Raw genomic sequence first — 12,577 nt, forward strand, 5'->3', positions numbered from 1 at the left:
AAAGCAAGCCTCCAGATCCAGGACTCAAATCATGGTCAGCCATGTGGGAGTCCAATGCCTTCACCACCACACTACCAGCTGGCCCCTGTGGCATGATTTTTTTCAATCGTTATATACCAACAACTCAAATGTCATTATTTTATGAATGGGGAAATCAAGACTTAGCGAAGTTAGTTGACTTGCCCAAGATGACATGTTACAAAATGATGGAACCAGACTTCAGCTAGGGCTGTCTAATTTTAAAGCCTGAGTTCTTTCAGGTCATGCCTACTGGTATTCATCTTAAGACAGTCATATGCCCCCAACCCCTTACCAATGGCATGTGTATTTATGTAAACATGGATGTTCCTTGAAATGATCAGAATGGCTTGGATTTGACATATGCCTGGACTTGAACTTGGCACTGTTGTCCACTTTGCCAGCAGGAAGACAACAGTCCAAAGGGGAGGGCCTCCTATATTTGACATATGTAAATATTAGCATCCTCTATGTTCAGATTTATTTTCCCACCCTAATTCTACTCTCTAGACTTGATGGCCAACTCACCAAGGCCAGTCTACAGTCTTGATGTCTCTCCTCCAAACTTTTGCTTCATTCATCCTCAGGTCTACCTTATCCCGATAAATGGTATTGCTGCTCTTCTAGCTGATCCAGCCCAAAGTTTTGGAAGTACCTCTCTGAGTTGGAGTTCCCCCAGGAGCAGACCCTGAGACCAGGCTTTCAGTGTGAGTGGTCTGTTTAGGAAGTGATTTCAGGAGCAGTGGTGGGGGCTGGGGGAATGAAACAACAAGAGAAGGGGCCCATCAAGGACACGTTGTCAAGTGAGTTACCACTGTGGACAACTGGAGCTTCATCCTTCTGGGGAGCTCTGGGAGTCAGGGTAGACCCCAAGCCTCCCTGTGGGATGAGGAAGCTGGGCTATGTGTCCACCTGCCTTCAGTCCTTATTGAGGCTGGCCCTGGGCAATGACCTGCCATGTACTTGGGCAATAGGGGCTCCCACAATTAAAGAAATATCTGAAGCCACACAATCCATGGGCTGACTTCGGGGAGTGAGGGCTCATAAATGCTAAAAAGATGGTATATGAGAATGACAGTGGCTGCCACAGAATCCCTAACACACACACACACACACACATAAACACACACGCGCATGCACACACGCACTAGTTCTTCCACAAAATGTGTAGACTAAACTCCCAAAATATACTCCAAATCTGATATCTTTTCCCCACTAACTGCAGAAGAATCTAGTTCAAGTCCCTGTTAGTTCGCACATGGCTATTGATTTAGGCCCCTAACTGGTCTCCCTGCCTTCTTCCCTTGCCCATTACTGACTTTCTGACTTGGAAGCCAGAGGGATCCTTTTAATCATAACCATGTTATTCTCTGCTCGAAAGTCACCATTAGCATTTATCCCATTTCGCACAAACCCACAGTCCTTAGCATAGCCTGGGTTATAGGTTCTACTGAGCTAGCCCCTGCCTAACTCTCTATGTCAATTGCTATCACACTCTCTCTTGTTTATCCTGTTCTTCCCACATTGGCTGTTCCTCAAAAGTGCCTCACACATTCCCACCGTGACACCTTTGCACATGTTACTCAGCCAGCCTGGACTGATCCTCCCCCAGCTGTTCCTAGAGTCTCCTTCTCACTCCAGCCATTCCTTTGCCTACAGAGAAGAGCACCTGTCCTTCTTCATTTTCATGCATTGCGTTAATGCTCTTCACAGTGCTGGAGTCTCTGAGGAAGCACCTAGTCCTCCGCTCCCTGCCCTAGTTCTTAAAAGGGAAAGAAATGAGACAAGGAATGGGGACATAACTGATCTATGTACATCAGTTGTTCCTCCTGGATTAGTTTCATTCAGACAAGTCATCCCACCTCCCTTGGGCCAGAATAAGTCAAGGGAACAGAGATACCATGACTCTCATGAAGGCCCTGTTATATTAGTGAGCCCCCACGCATGGAGGGACGCATCAGGCATGGTGAATTAGTGCCCTTCTCGCCCCCAAAACCGTCATGCCTATGCCTACCTGCCATTGCAGTACTATGAGTCTATTGCAGGGGTGCTCTGCCTAGATGCCCTCTGAGCCCCAGTCCTGGTTCTGTGTACCCATATCCCAAACTTTACATCCTTTGTCTCTCAAAGTTTTACACCTGGAACTACCTCATGGGAGGGCCCTTGGGCCTATGCAGCTGCTTTGTCTACATGGCATGCCTAGCATGCCTGCAAGTTTACACTTCTGCAGTCTCTAGCTGATGAATGTGGGAGTCAATGTCAACATCTGGGGTTCTGGGAGTGGCAGACCAAAATGCAATCACAGAGGCTGAATCTCATGTGGATCCACCCCATTTGCCTGGCATCTTCCCTTTTCTTATCCTACTTCCTTAGTTCCTTGCAGATCACCCCTGCAAGTTCTTCCTTAAGAAATCACTTGCCCTTGACCCCTTATCTCAGCAACTTAGGAGAAAACAAAACCTACAGCACTCATTGTTCATTTATTTTATTTTCCTATGAAAATTTAAGGTCCCAATGGCAGGGAGTTTTTCTGTTTTGTTCAGTTTTGTATTTGTAGCCACTACAACAGTGTCTTGTATATCAAAGGAGCTCAACAGATGCTTATTGAATGAGTAAACAAATTTACAAATACATATCAATTGACAGAAATATATCAGGACTATCTTTCTTTTGGTATTCTTTTTTTAAAAAATTATGTATTTATTTATTCATTCATTCATTCTTTTTAATTTGACCAGAGAGAGAGAGGAAAGTGAGAAAGCAAGCCACCAGGTCCAGGACTTGAACTGTGGTCAGCCATGCGGGAGTGTCCAGCACTTTAACCACCAAGCCACCTGCTGGTCCCCAGGACCATCTCTTAAGAATGCTTCCCTGTTCTGTTGTGTGGATGACTATATTCCTCCTGCCTAGAATCATTCAGAGCACAAAGTAGGCGTTCAATTAGTATTTATCGACCGATTCCCAAAACCCCTGTCTGCTCTACTTAGCAACTGTTTCAGACACACTGCTAGTATGTTTGATCCCTCATCAATCTGTGAGCCCTCAACGGTTAGCCCCTGCCTAGCTGGCTTCTCTCTGCCTCCCTTTCAGGTTTTGGCACAAAGCAGCACGAGACTGCTGAATTGTAGGCAGTCTGTTTTATCCCTCAATTCAACAGGGGGTTGGTCCCCAGTTGCCTCACTGCTACTACTAGCCTATCTGTCAGCACATCAGCCACTCCTGCAGCAGGAAGATACTGACCTCTTCCCAAAGGCCCCAGGGATCTAGACCCATGGGTATAGAATGAACAACTGGAAAGAATGGGTGGGTAGAACGGGCGAGGTGAAATCCAGCACAGGAGAGGAGACCGCAGGAGAACATTTGAGACTATAGTATGAGAGAATGCCTCAGAAGGAACATTGAACATGTACGAGAGAAGAAACTATGCCAAGGAACTTTTTGGGCCTATAGGCCAAAGCAAAGCCTTTATAGGAGTTTTTCCTAGTTGGGGCTGTTTTAACAAATACCAAAGACTAGGCGGCTTTCACAGCAGAAGTTCATTTCTTGTAGTTCTGGAGCTGAGACATTCAAGGGCAAGGTACGGGCTGATTGAGCTCCTGGTGAAGGGCTTCTTCTTGGTTTGCAGATGGCTGTCTTTTTGCTATAGCCTCACATAACAGAGAGAAGTCATTTCTCCTACCTCTTTTTTATTTTTTTTCTACCAGAGGGCATATGCACTTGCCAGAGAGAGAGAGAGACAGACTGAGAGAGAGGGAGAGAGAGAAAATGAGAGCACCCCTCACTGTCATGCCACCATCCCTTCTCCTCCATTCCTTCCTCCTCTTAGAATTTTAGGCACTCACACCCACATGCCTGGCATGTTTTCAAGCTGCTGGGTCAGGGACTCAAACCACTCTGTTAGCCATGTGAGATCTAGCTGCCTTAACCACCATGCTATCAGCTGGCTCTCTCCTATCTCTTCTTTTTTTTCCTGATTATTTTATTTAAATTTATTTATCCATTTATTTGTTTATTTTCATTTGACCAGAGAGGGATAGAGTGAGACAGAGTGAGAGATAAAGTGGAGAAATCAAGCCACCAGCTCCAGGACTCAAACCGTGGTTGGCCATGTAGGAGTCCAGCACCTTTAACCACTATGCCACCTGGTGGCCCCCTTTCCTATCTTGTCTTGTGAGGGCACTGATTCCACCATGAGTGCTCTACCCCCATGACCTAATTCTCCCCCAAAGGCCCCAGCTCCAAATACCATCATATTGAAGATTAGAGCTTCCACACAAACACAATTTGGGGGGGACACAAATGTTCAGCACAAGCAAAGCTCTATGTTCTAACCCTGGCATAGCATTTTCTGCCTACTTGGCAGTGCCTATGGGTTTTAACAGCTTCACCTATTAACTCACTTGATTGTCACAGTAACACCAGGAGGGGGCACTAGTGGGACTGGACTAGGGAAGCAACCAAGGTACCCTGGGCCTCTTACGTTGTGCACCCTACATGACTTCCTTGCCTTAGCCTAGTCCCGGCTGCAAATGCTGTTATCACCTCCATTTTACAAATAAGGAAATTGAGGATGTAACCCATAGTAAGGGAAGCTAAGTGGTTGCCCATGGTCACACAGATTCTACACTGTGGATTTGAGCAGTCAGTCTGACCACACGCAACTGCCTCCCTTTACAGTAATTGGACTGCTAGGGTGAGGAACTGTTTTTGTGGGAACCTGTGACCTGGTGGGCTTGGAGAAGACTCTTAGGGGCAGGTAATGTCTGAGGGGCAGGTTGGGCCTGTAGGGCAGAAAAAAGCCTAGGTTTGGTGTTGAGTCCTACTGGCCTGGAGAAGTTTCTAGTGAGTTTTAGAGTTTCAAAGATGGAAGAAGCCCACAAGGGAATATTAGGGTCTATGGATAGCGGAAAGTTCCTGGGGAAGTGAAGTGCCTTGTGGCTAGGGGAAGCCCCTGGAAGAGGGTGAGGACCTACGTGGCAGGAAAAGCCCCTGGGGAGTATTGGACATCATGGGAAGGGGGTCTAAGCCTAGGTCACCAGGAGTAACTGTGGGATAGTGTAAGGGACAGTGGTAACATCTAGGAGGTTGACAAAGTTAGCACTGAGGAGATGACTAAGCCTCTGAGAGGGTCACAGCCTACTGCATAGGGGAAGCCTTGGGAGGTATTTTCAAACCTCACAGGCAGAGAGAAGCTTCCAGGAGAGCATTTGATCCTAGAAGATAGAGGGAATTTTCTGGAAAAATGTCAGGGTCTACCGAATATAGAAAAGCTCTGGAGGAGCATCAGGAGAGCTTTGGAGGACTGTTAGGGCTTAGGGAACAAGAAAAAGCTACCTGGGAGAATGGAATCTTAGGCCCTGCTAGCAGAGGGGAGGCCTCTGGGGGAGTATTAGGGCCCAGAGTATTAAGGACAGGAACAGAGCAATGAGGCAATTTGACCACCATCCCTCCCTTTCTTTTCTTTCTTTCTTAGTTTTTCTGACTTGGGGTTGGAAAATTGCTGCATCACATGGTGAGTGGATTTCTCCCTTTAGGAGTTGATCTGGCACAGCACATGAGCTGTGACTATTGTTCAGGTAAGCCAGGTGAAATTAAGGTTATGTTTCAGATCAGGGCCACCTGACAGGACAGGACCCCAAATACACCCCCCCACACACATAATACTTCTCTTCTATATAAAGTTTCTAGATTGGTTGTCCAGATTGGGAATAGCACTCCTCAGCATCTGCATTGATTTGGCTGCTGGAGCTCCAGTCTTTACAGGCAGTCCCAGCCTGCAGAAAGGAGGAGGACAGAAAGAATGTTTTATCCCCCTGCTAAGGGTGCTTCTCAGAAGTTGCACATACTGAGACCAGCAGGTGGCATGGTGGTTAAGGACGTTGGACTCCCACATGGCCAACCACAGCTTGAGTCCCGAACCTGGCAGCTTGTTTTCCCACTTTCCCTCTCGCTCTTCTTCTCACTCTGTCCCTCTCTGATCAAATTAAAATAAATGAATTAATTAATTAAATTAAAATTTTTTTAAAAGTTGTGCATACCAACTCCACTGCCCAGAATAGTCACATGATCACATCAAGCTTCAAGGGAAACTGAGCAATGTCAAGTTATTCCAGGCAGCCAAGTACCATTTAAAAGCTAGAAATCTCTCTTATAAAGGAAGCATTGAAAAATAGAACATAGCAAGGGACATTGAGCACCACCTCAGAGAGCCTTGGGACTCCACCGCTACATAACAATTTTACTCCCAAACTAGAAAGCTTTAAAAACATACATGTTGTGTAATTTCCAAAGGTCAAGAATCTAGAAGTAGTTTAGCTGGGTGGTGCTCCATCTCTTGCAAGCTGTTATCTGGCGTTGAAGTCATCTCAAGGGTCAACTGGGGTTGGAGAATCCATATCCAAACTTAGTCACATGGTTGTTGGTTGGAGGTCTCCGTTTCTCACTGACTGCTGGCTGAAGGCTCTAATTCCTTGTCATGTGAGACTCTCTTTACAGCTGATCACAGCATAGCAACTTTCTTTCACCTATGCAAGAGATGCAAGGGAGGGAAAGAGGAATACGGAGAGGGAGAGACCAATCACCAAAAGGTGGGAGACACTTATTATTATTATTATTTGCTATAAAGTGCATGCACTCACTGGAGAGGGAGAAGAAAAGAGAGGGAAAGTGAGAACTCACCCTCAGGGGGGATGGCCATACCACAATCTCTTCTCCATTTCTCCAGCCTTTACAAGCAGTTCCAGCCTACAGAAAGGAGGAAGACAGAAAGAATGTTTCATCCCCCTGCTAAGGATGCTCCTCAGAAGTTGCATATACTGAAACCAGCAGGTAGTGTGGTGGTTAGGGACGTGGATTTGGGGCATGCACACACAAGTGTGCAGAGTGTTTTTCAAGTCATTTGGTCTGGGACTCCAACCACGCATTCAACCTTGTGGGATCTAGTCACTTTAACCACCATGCCACCCGCTGGCCCCATGTTCTTAAAGTTTCTTTCTTTAGTTCTTTCTCAAAATTTCTTTCTTTATTTATTCAATGTCATAGACATAGACAGAGACAGGAAAAAGAGAGAGTAAGAGAGAAAGAGGCACCCACAACAGGTTCTCCACCCCCAGCCTCAGCCAGCCCAGATCACAGAAATGCACGTGTAATACCTGGCATGCACAGGGAGGCCTCAGGACATGAACCCAGGACCTTCCCATGTGGGTCCAGCATTATAGAGCTTTATGTTACCACAGAGCCACCAGCTGGCCCCTAGTAGCCACAGTCACGTATGACTCAGAAGAGACACACCATTGCTCTACTGTTTCCTTTTTGTCCACTCAGCCCAACCCCATTTCAGTGAGGGAGAGGACTCTGCAGGGGCAGGGATGGCAATGTGTCATCTGAGAAGCTAAGTGTCAACTATGGGTAGGTAAACGAGAGCCAAGAATTAGAGAGATGGACCTTCAGTAGAGATAGTTCATTGAAGCCAGGAAAACTGTACACAGGCTCGGGAAGGCTGGCCAGCTCTGGACAACGGAGGGTCAAAGGTTAAGGAGTATGTCTTAATCTGTTCAGGAGGTTATAACAAAATATCATAGACTAGGTAACTCACAAATAACAGAAATTGGTACCAGCAGGTGGCATAATGGTTAAGGTGCTGGACTCTCATGTAGTCAATCATGGTTCAAGTCCAGGGCCTGGTATCTTGAAATTCACACTGGTTCTGTGTGTGTGCCCAAAATTCTAAAAGGAGAATAGAGGAGAAGGGATTGTGACACAACCATCTCTCCTGGGGAATAATTTCTCACTTTCTATCTCTGTCTTTCCAGTGAGCACACATGCCCTATCGCAAAAATCTCTCTCTCTCAAAAAAATTTTTTTCTCACAGTCCCAACTGGGGCTAGGAAGTCCAAGATCAAGACACTGGTAGACTCAGTGTTGGTCAGGGCTCACAGATAGAGGATGCTTTCTTGCTGATTCTTAACATGGTATAAGGGGCAAACAAGTTCCCTGGGGCTTCTTTAAAAGGATACCAATTCCTAATCACTCTCCAAAGGCCCCACCTCTCAATATCATCATATTGGGGTTAGGTTTCAACAAATGTTTTTGGAGGAGACACAAAGATTCAGACCATGGCAGAATAAAGCTAGTATTTCTGTGGCTGCCTCCTGATACCTACTCAATCACCTGCAAAGAAAAAAACCTTTCTACCAATCTTAAGAGAAAGAGAGCTTTACTTTTCCTTTTGTGTGTGTGTGTGTGTGTGTTTGTGTGTGTGTGTGAGAGAGAGAGGTTTTTGCTATAGGGTGTGTGCACTCAGCAGAAAGACAGAGAGCAGTACTTTTCTAGCAGTAATAATCAGCATTATTACCCACGGCTTGAACCACCCCAGCCATAAGGCCAAGACCTCTGAGTGGGTAAATGCGCTGGCTAAGTATGGACACGAGGCAGTATCAAAGAAATTAACACACAAAGGGCCTCACCAGCTCTGTGCAGACCCTGCTTGCCTTTTGAAGTGACTGATATCCACAGGCTGGTCCATTCCAGAGACTAACAGACTCCTCTGGCTCGTTACCTGACACTGGGGACCCAAAACCAGGTGGATGGGTCTGAGTCATTATAAAGGCAATTAAATGCTCAACTCCATTGCCAGACGCCAACATGTAGTCCTTTGTGCATGGGTCACTGTTCTTTCAACAGGAGAGGAACTCTTTCGTTTTATTTTCTCTCCAGCCTCAGAGTTACTTGGGAAGCCAGCTTTGGTGACTAGTACACAGAGGCTAATTTGTACAGCCCACACTGGGACGGGGAGGACAATGGCATGCGAGGCACATTGCTGGAGACAGTCTGCCATTGAATTCGATCTTAATATTCTAGTCCATGAGCCAGCAGTTGCACTAGAGCTTGGTTTTTTTTAGGAAAAAAAAAAAAAGGCAGGAAAAACCCACACACATTCTTTCAATTTCTAAAGGGAAATTTGACTCGAGCTATAGAACAAAGGACGAAGAAATAGAAGTAAAAGAAAATCAAAGAAGAAGTGATTTGGATTCAAGGGGATCAGATGTTTCATTTATTGCAGGTTGGAGACCTTCAATCAGTCAAATGAAAGGAACATTTGTATTAAAATACCTATGAGGCAGAGAAAGCCTTGATCGGGTGCAGGAGAGTTAAGTTACAGCAATCTTGCTGAGAGATATGAACCCACCTTCGAGGCTATCTGTTCTCAATATTGAAAGTTTTCGGTGTTACAAACCTGAGATGAAAGGTAGTTGTTTTGACGTCTGGGTCTGGAAGCCAGACGCTGAAATTAGCAGCATTCTCCAAGTGTATGCTGCAGGGACATGGAGCCCGGGATGGGGTGAAAATGTAGCTGCTTTATTAAAGTGAAAAGATGTTAACGTAACACTAAGAGCCTGAGTCGCCCACCCGAGCAGGGTGTGGACAGGAATTATGAAAACACCTTCTGCCAGTTGGGAAGGGATAAGGGAAGAGGTGCTGAGAGTCAGGGACCCAGGGTACTATCCCTCCTCAGCCCCTGAGGGTTAGACAGCTAGGACTTGGCCAAGCACCCAGGAGGGGTTCAATAGGTAGATGTCAGGTGGATGTACGAATGAATAAATGAATATGACCTTGAACCTGTTTGGACCTAAGTCTTGCCAAACGAAGAGCTGGGACTTACTGAGGGATTCCCCAGGGGAATAAGTACCACTGATGGCGGGGTCCCATCTGGATGGGTTTGGGTGATACGCATGGAGGAGACATTAAACAACATGAGCCCAGAAGGGAAATGTGCTACTTCAAACTCTCCACCTAGCCTTTCTAAAATAAAGTCTCAGTTCAACGCTCACTGTGTCTCGCACACCTCCCCAATGTGTCCACAGCTCTCATAGTGACAAGAGGACAGCAATCAGGCTCACAGCCTTCTGCAGACCACAGCAGACAACTCGCTTTAATAATTTGATTTCTTTCCTTTGTACTTATTTTTACAGTGACCTTTCTATTTACGGCAAGCGATGGCACCTTTTCCTTTCCAGAACGGATTATTTTTTTAAATGTATTTATTTAATTTTATTTACTCATTTATTTATTTTAATTTGACTAGAGGGAGACACAGAGAGAGAGAGAGTGAGAAAGTGAGAAAGCAAGCCACCAGGTCCGGGACTTGAACCACAGTTGGCCACATATGAGTGTCCAACATCTCAACCACCACACCACCTGCTGGTCCCCAGAATTGATTTTTTAAAGAATTATTTATTTAATTTTATTCATTATTATTATTATTTTTAATTGACCTGAGAGAGAGAGAAAGTGAGAAAGCAAACCACCAAGTCCAGGACTTGAACCTTGTTTGGCGCTCATCAGGTCCAGGCCTTGAACTGTGATCGGCCATGTGGGAGTCCAGTGCCTTAAACACCTTGCCATCTGCTGGCTCCAAACTGAGTTTTTAAAGAAGTTTATTTCATTCTTCAGAGAGTGAAAGAGAAACAGAGAAAGGCACTCTCAGCCGGTTCCTCATGCTGCAATCCGCTCCTCTCCCCAAACCAGTATCAGCGGGCCCAGATCACAGATATGCGGGGGTAACCAGCATGCTTACGGAAGTCCTAGCATGTGAACCCAGGACTGTTCTATGTGGGTCCACTTACATTTCCACCGCACAGTCATCTGACCCCAGAGTTGACTTTTTTTTATTGTTATTTTTCGATTTGACCAGAGAGACAGAAAGAGAATGAGAAAGCGAGTCACCAGGCCCAGGACTCGAATCATGATCGATCACATGGGAGTTCAGTGCCTTGACCACCACACCACCTGCTGGCCCCAGAATTGACTTTATTAAGGTCTCGTTGTCAGACAAATATGTAGAAGGAAAACACAAACTGATGTGGAGAAACTCTTAACTAACCATTGAAGTGGGGTGCAGATACAGCAAATCTGATGACGAGACACGAATGCCTTTGGCTTGGGAAATACTGTCCCCACTGACCTCCACGTCCCTTCTAGAGACATTGACCATTTGCCAGCTAGGGCCACACCTCTCTGGTTTCTGTGGAACAGATCTAGCAGACTCCAGTATTCCTGAACCTTAGAAAAACGGGCCTATTTATGTATCCATTCATCTGCTATTTCAGTAAATATTTACCAAGGCACTGCTGTCCCAGGTTCTGGAATAGTAGTGAAAAAAATAGGAGAAAGAAAAAAAAAAAAAAAACCTGCCCTCATGGTGTTTCTGGCCTAGAAGTTTGAGGTAAGCTACCACGTGACATGAATGAGGCACTGGGGTGCATAATTTAAGGAGGCAACCACTCTCTGGGTTTCAGACAACTTGCCCTGCCCTGACCATAACCTGACACAGTTGTTATCATTATGGGGCCATGACACTGACTCTAGAGGTTCTGGTGTAATTGGTTTGGAGTGAGTGTCCAGAAAAGCATATTGGGAAGCAACAGAGATGATTCCAACGCACATCCGGGGCTGAGAACAACTGACATGCACCAAAAACACCCTTAACATTATGGTTTGGCATTCCTCAAAGGCATCTACTTCTGAGTCACTAAAATCAATAAATGAACTAACTAATGAGTGAAAAAGTCAATACGTTGCCACTCACCCTAGTGACAAAAATTGCTCCTGTTGCCTTCATCCTTGCTTGGCGTCAGGTGCTGTCATTAGTCCTTGGCACGTCTCACTTCATTGGATCCTCACAGACACCTACAGGATAAGTATTAATATCACCACCACCCCATTTTGCAGATGAGGAAACCAAGGCAGAGAGTGTTTAAGGAACTTGCCCAAAGAAATCCAGAAAGGCCATGCTCCTACCCACTGTGCCCTACCGCCTCTCTGGGGGATGGGCCCTGATGCCTGGGTCCGTAAAGCCAACAGGGTGTGTGTGCGTGAAAACGAGTGAGCTGGGGCCCCTCTGCACTTTCAGGAGAGCACATAGTCATTATTTGCACCATAAAAATGTGTCCTCTCTCATTCTTCTTCAAACATGAGGCTCGCTCTAGCTTCATTTTGCTTCCCTGTTCAAAAGGTCTCAACTACATAATAAGATAATAAGAAAAATAGTGTATAAGAAAATGAATAAATAAAATAATACATAAAAGAAAAACACCTCAAGCAAGATACTACATAGCAACGGTCCATCCACCTGAGCATTGAGAGAAGCCTTGGGGAACGGTAGGGAGTGTGGAGAACTGGGAAGAGGCATCTCCAGATCTTCTGACTACTCTCAAAAGAAAAAAGCAATTCGGATTTAATGGTGATACCTCCCAATTTCTGTGCGAGCTCTAATCTATAAATAACAATGTGGGGCAAGCACATGTTGTAAAAATCCAAGTGTGAAGTTTTTGGGGGGAAGGTCAAACTGAGGAAAAGTCCCCAGGAATCCAGTTTAAGATCGTGATGGGATCTGAGACAAACACTTGGGTTTTTTTGTGCCTTGAATCTAAAGCTGTAAGAAGGATATAAAAAAATATATTACTTATTCGTTTTTCGACTTTCAGTGACAACTTCTATATATTAAACACTATGCCAGATGGAGGATTTAAAGATTAAGTCAATATGCTTGTCCTCGAGG

This window comes from Tupaia chinensis, unplaced genomic scaffold (genome assembly GCF_000334495.1).
Source record: "Tupaia chinensis unplaced genomic scaffold, TupChi_1.0 Scaffold000235_1, whole genome shotgun sequence".
Taxonomy (NCBI): Eukaryota; Metazoa; Chordata; class Mammalia; order Scandentia; family Tupaiidae; genus Tupaia; species Tupaia belangeri.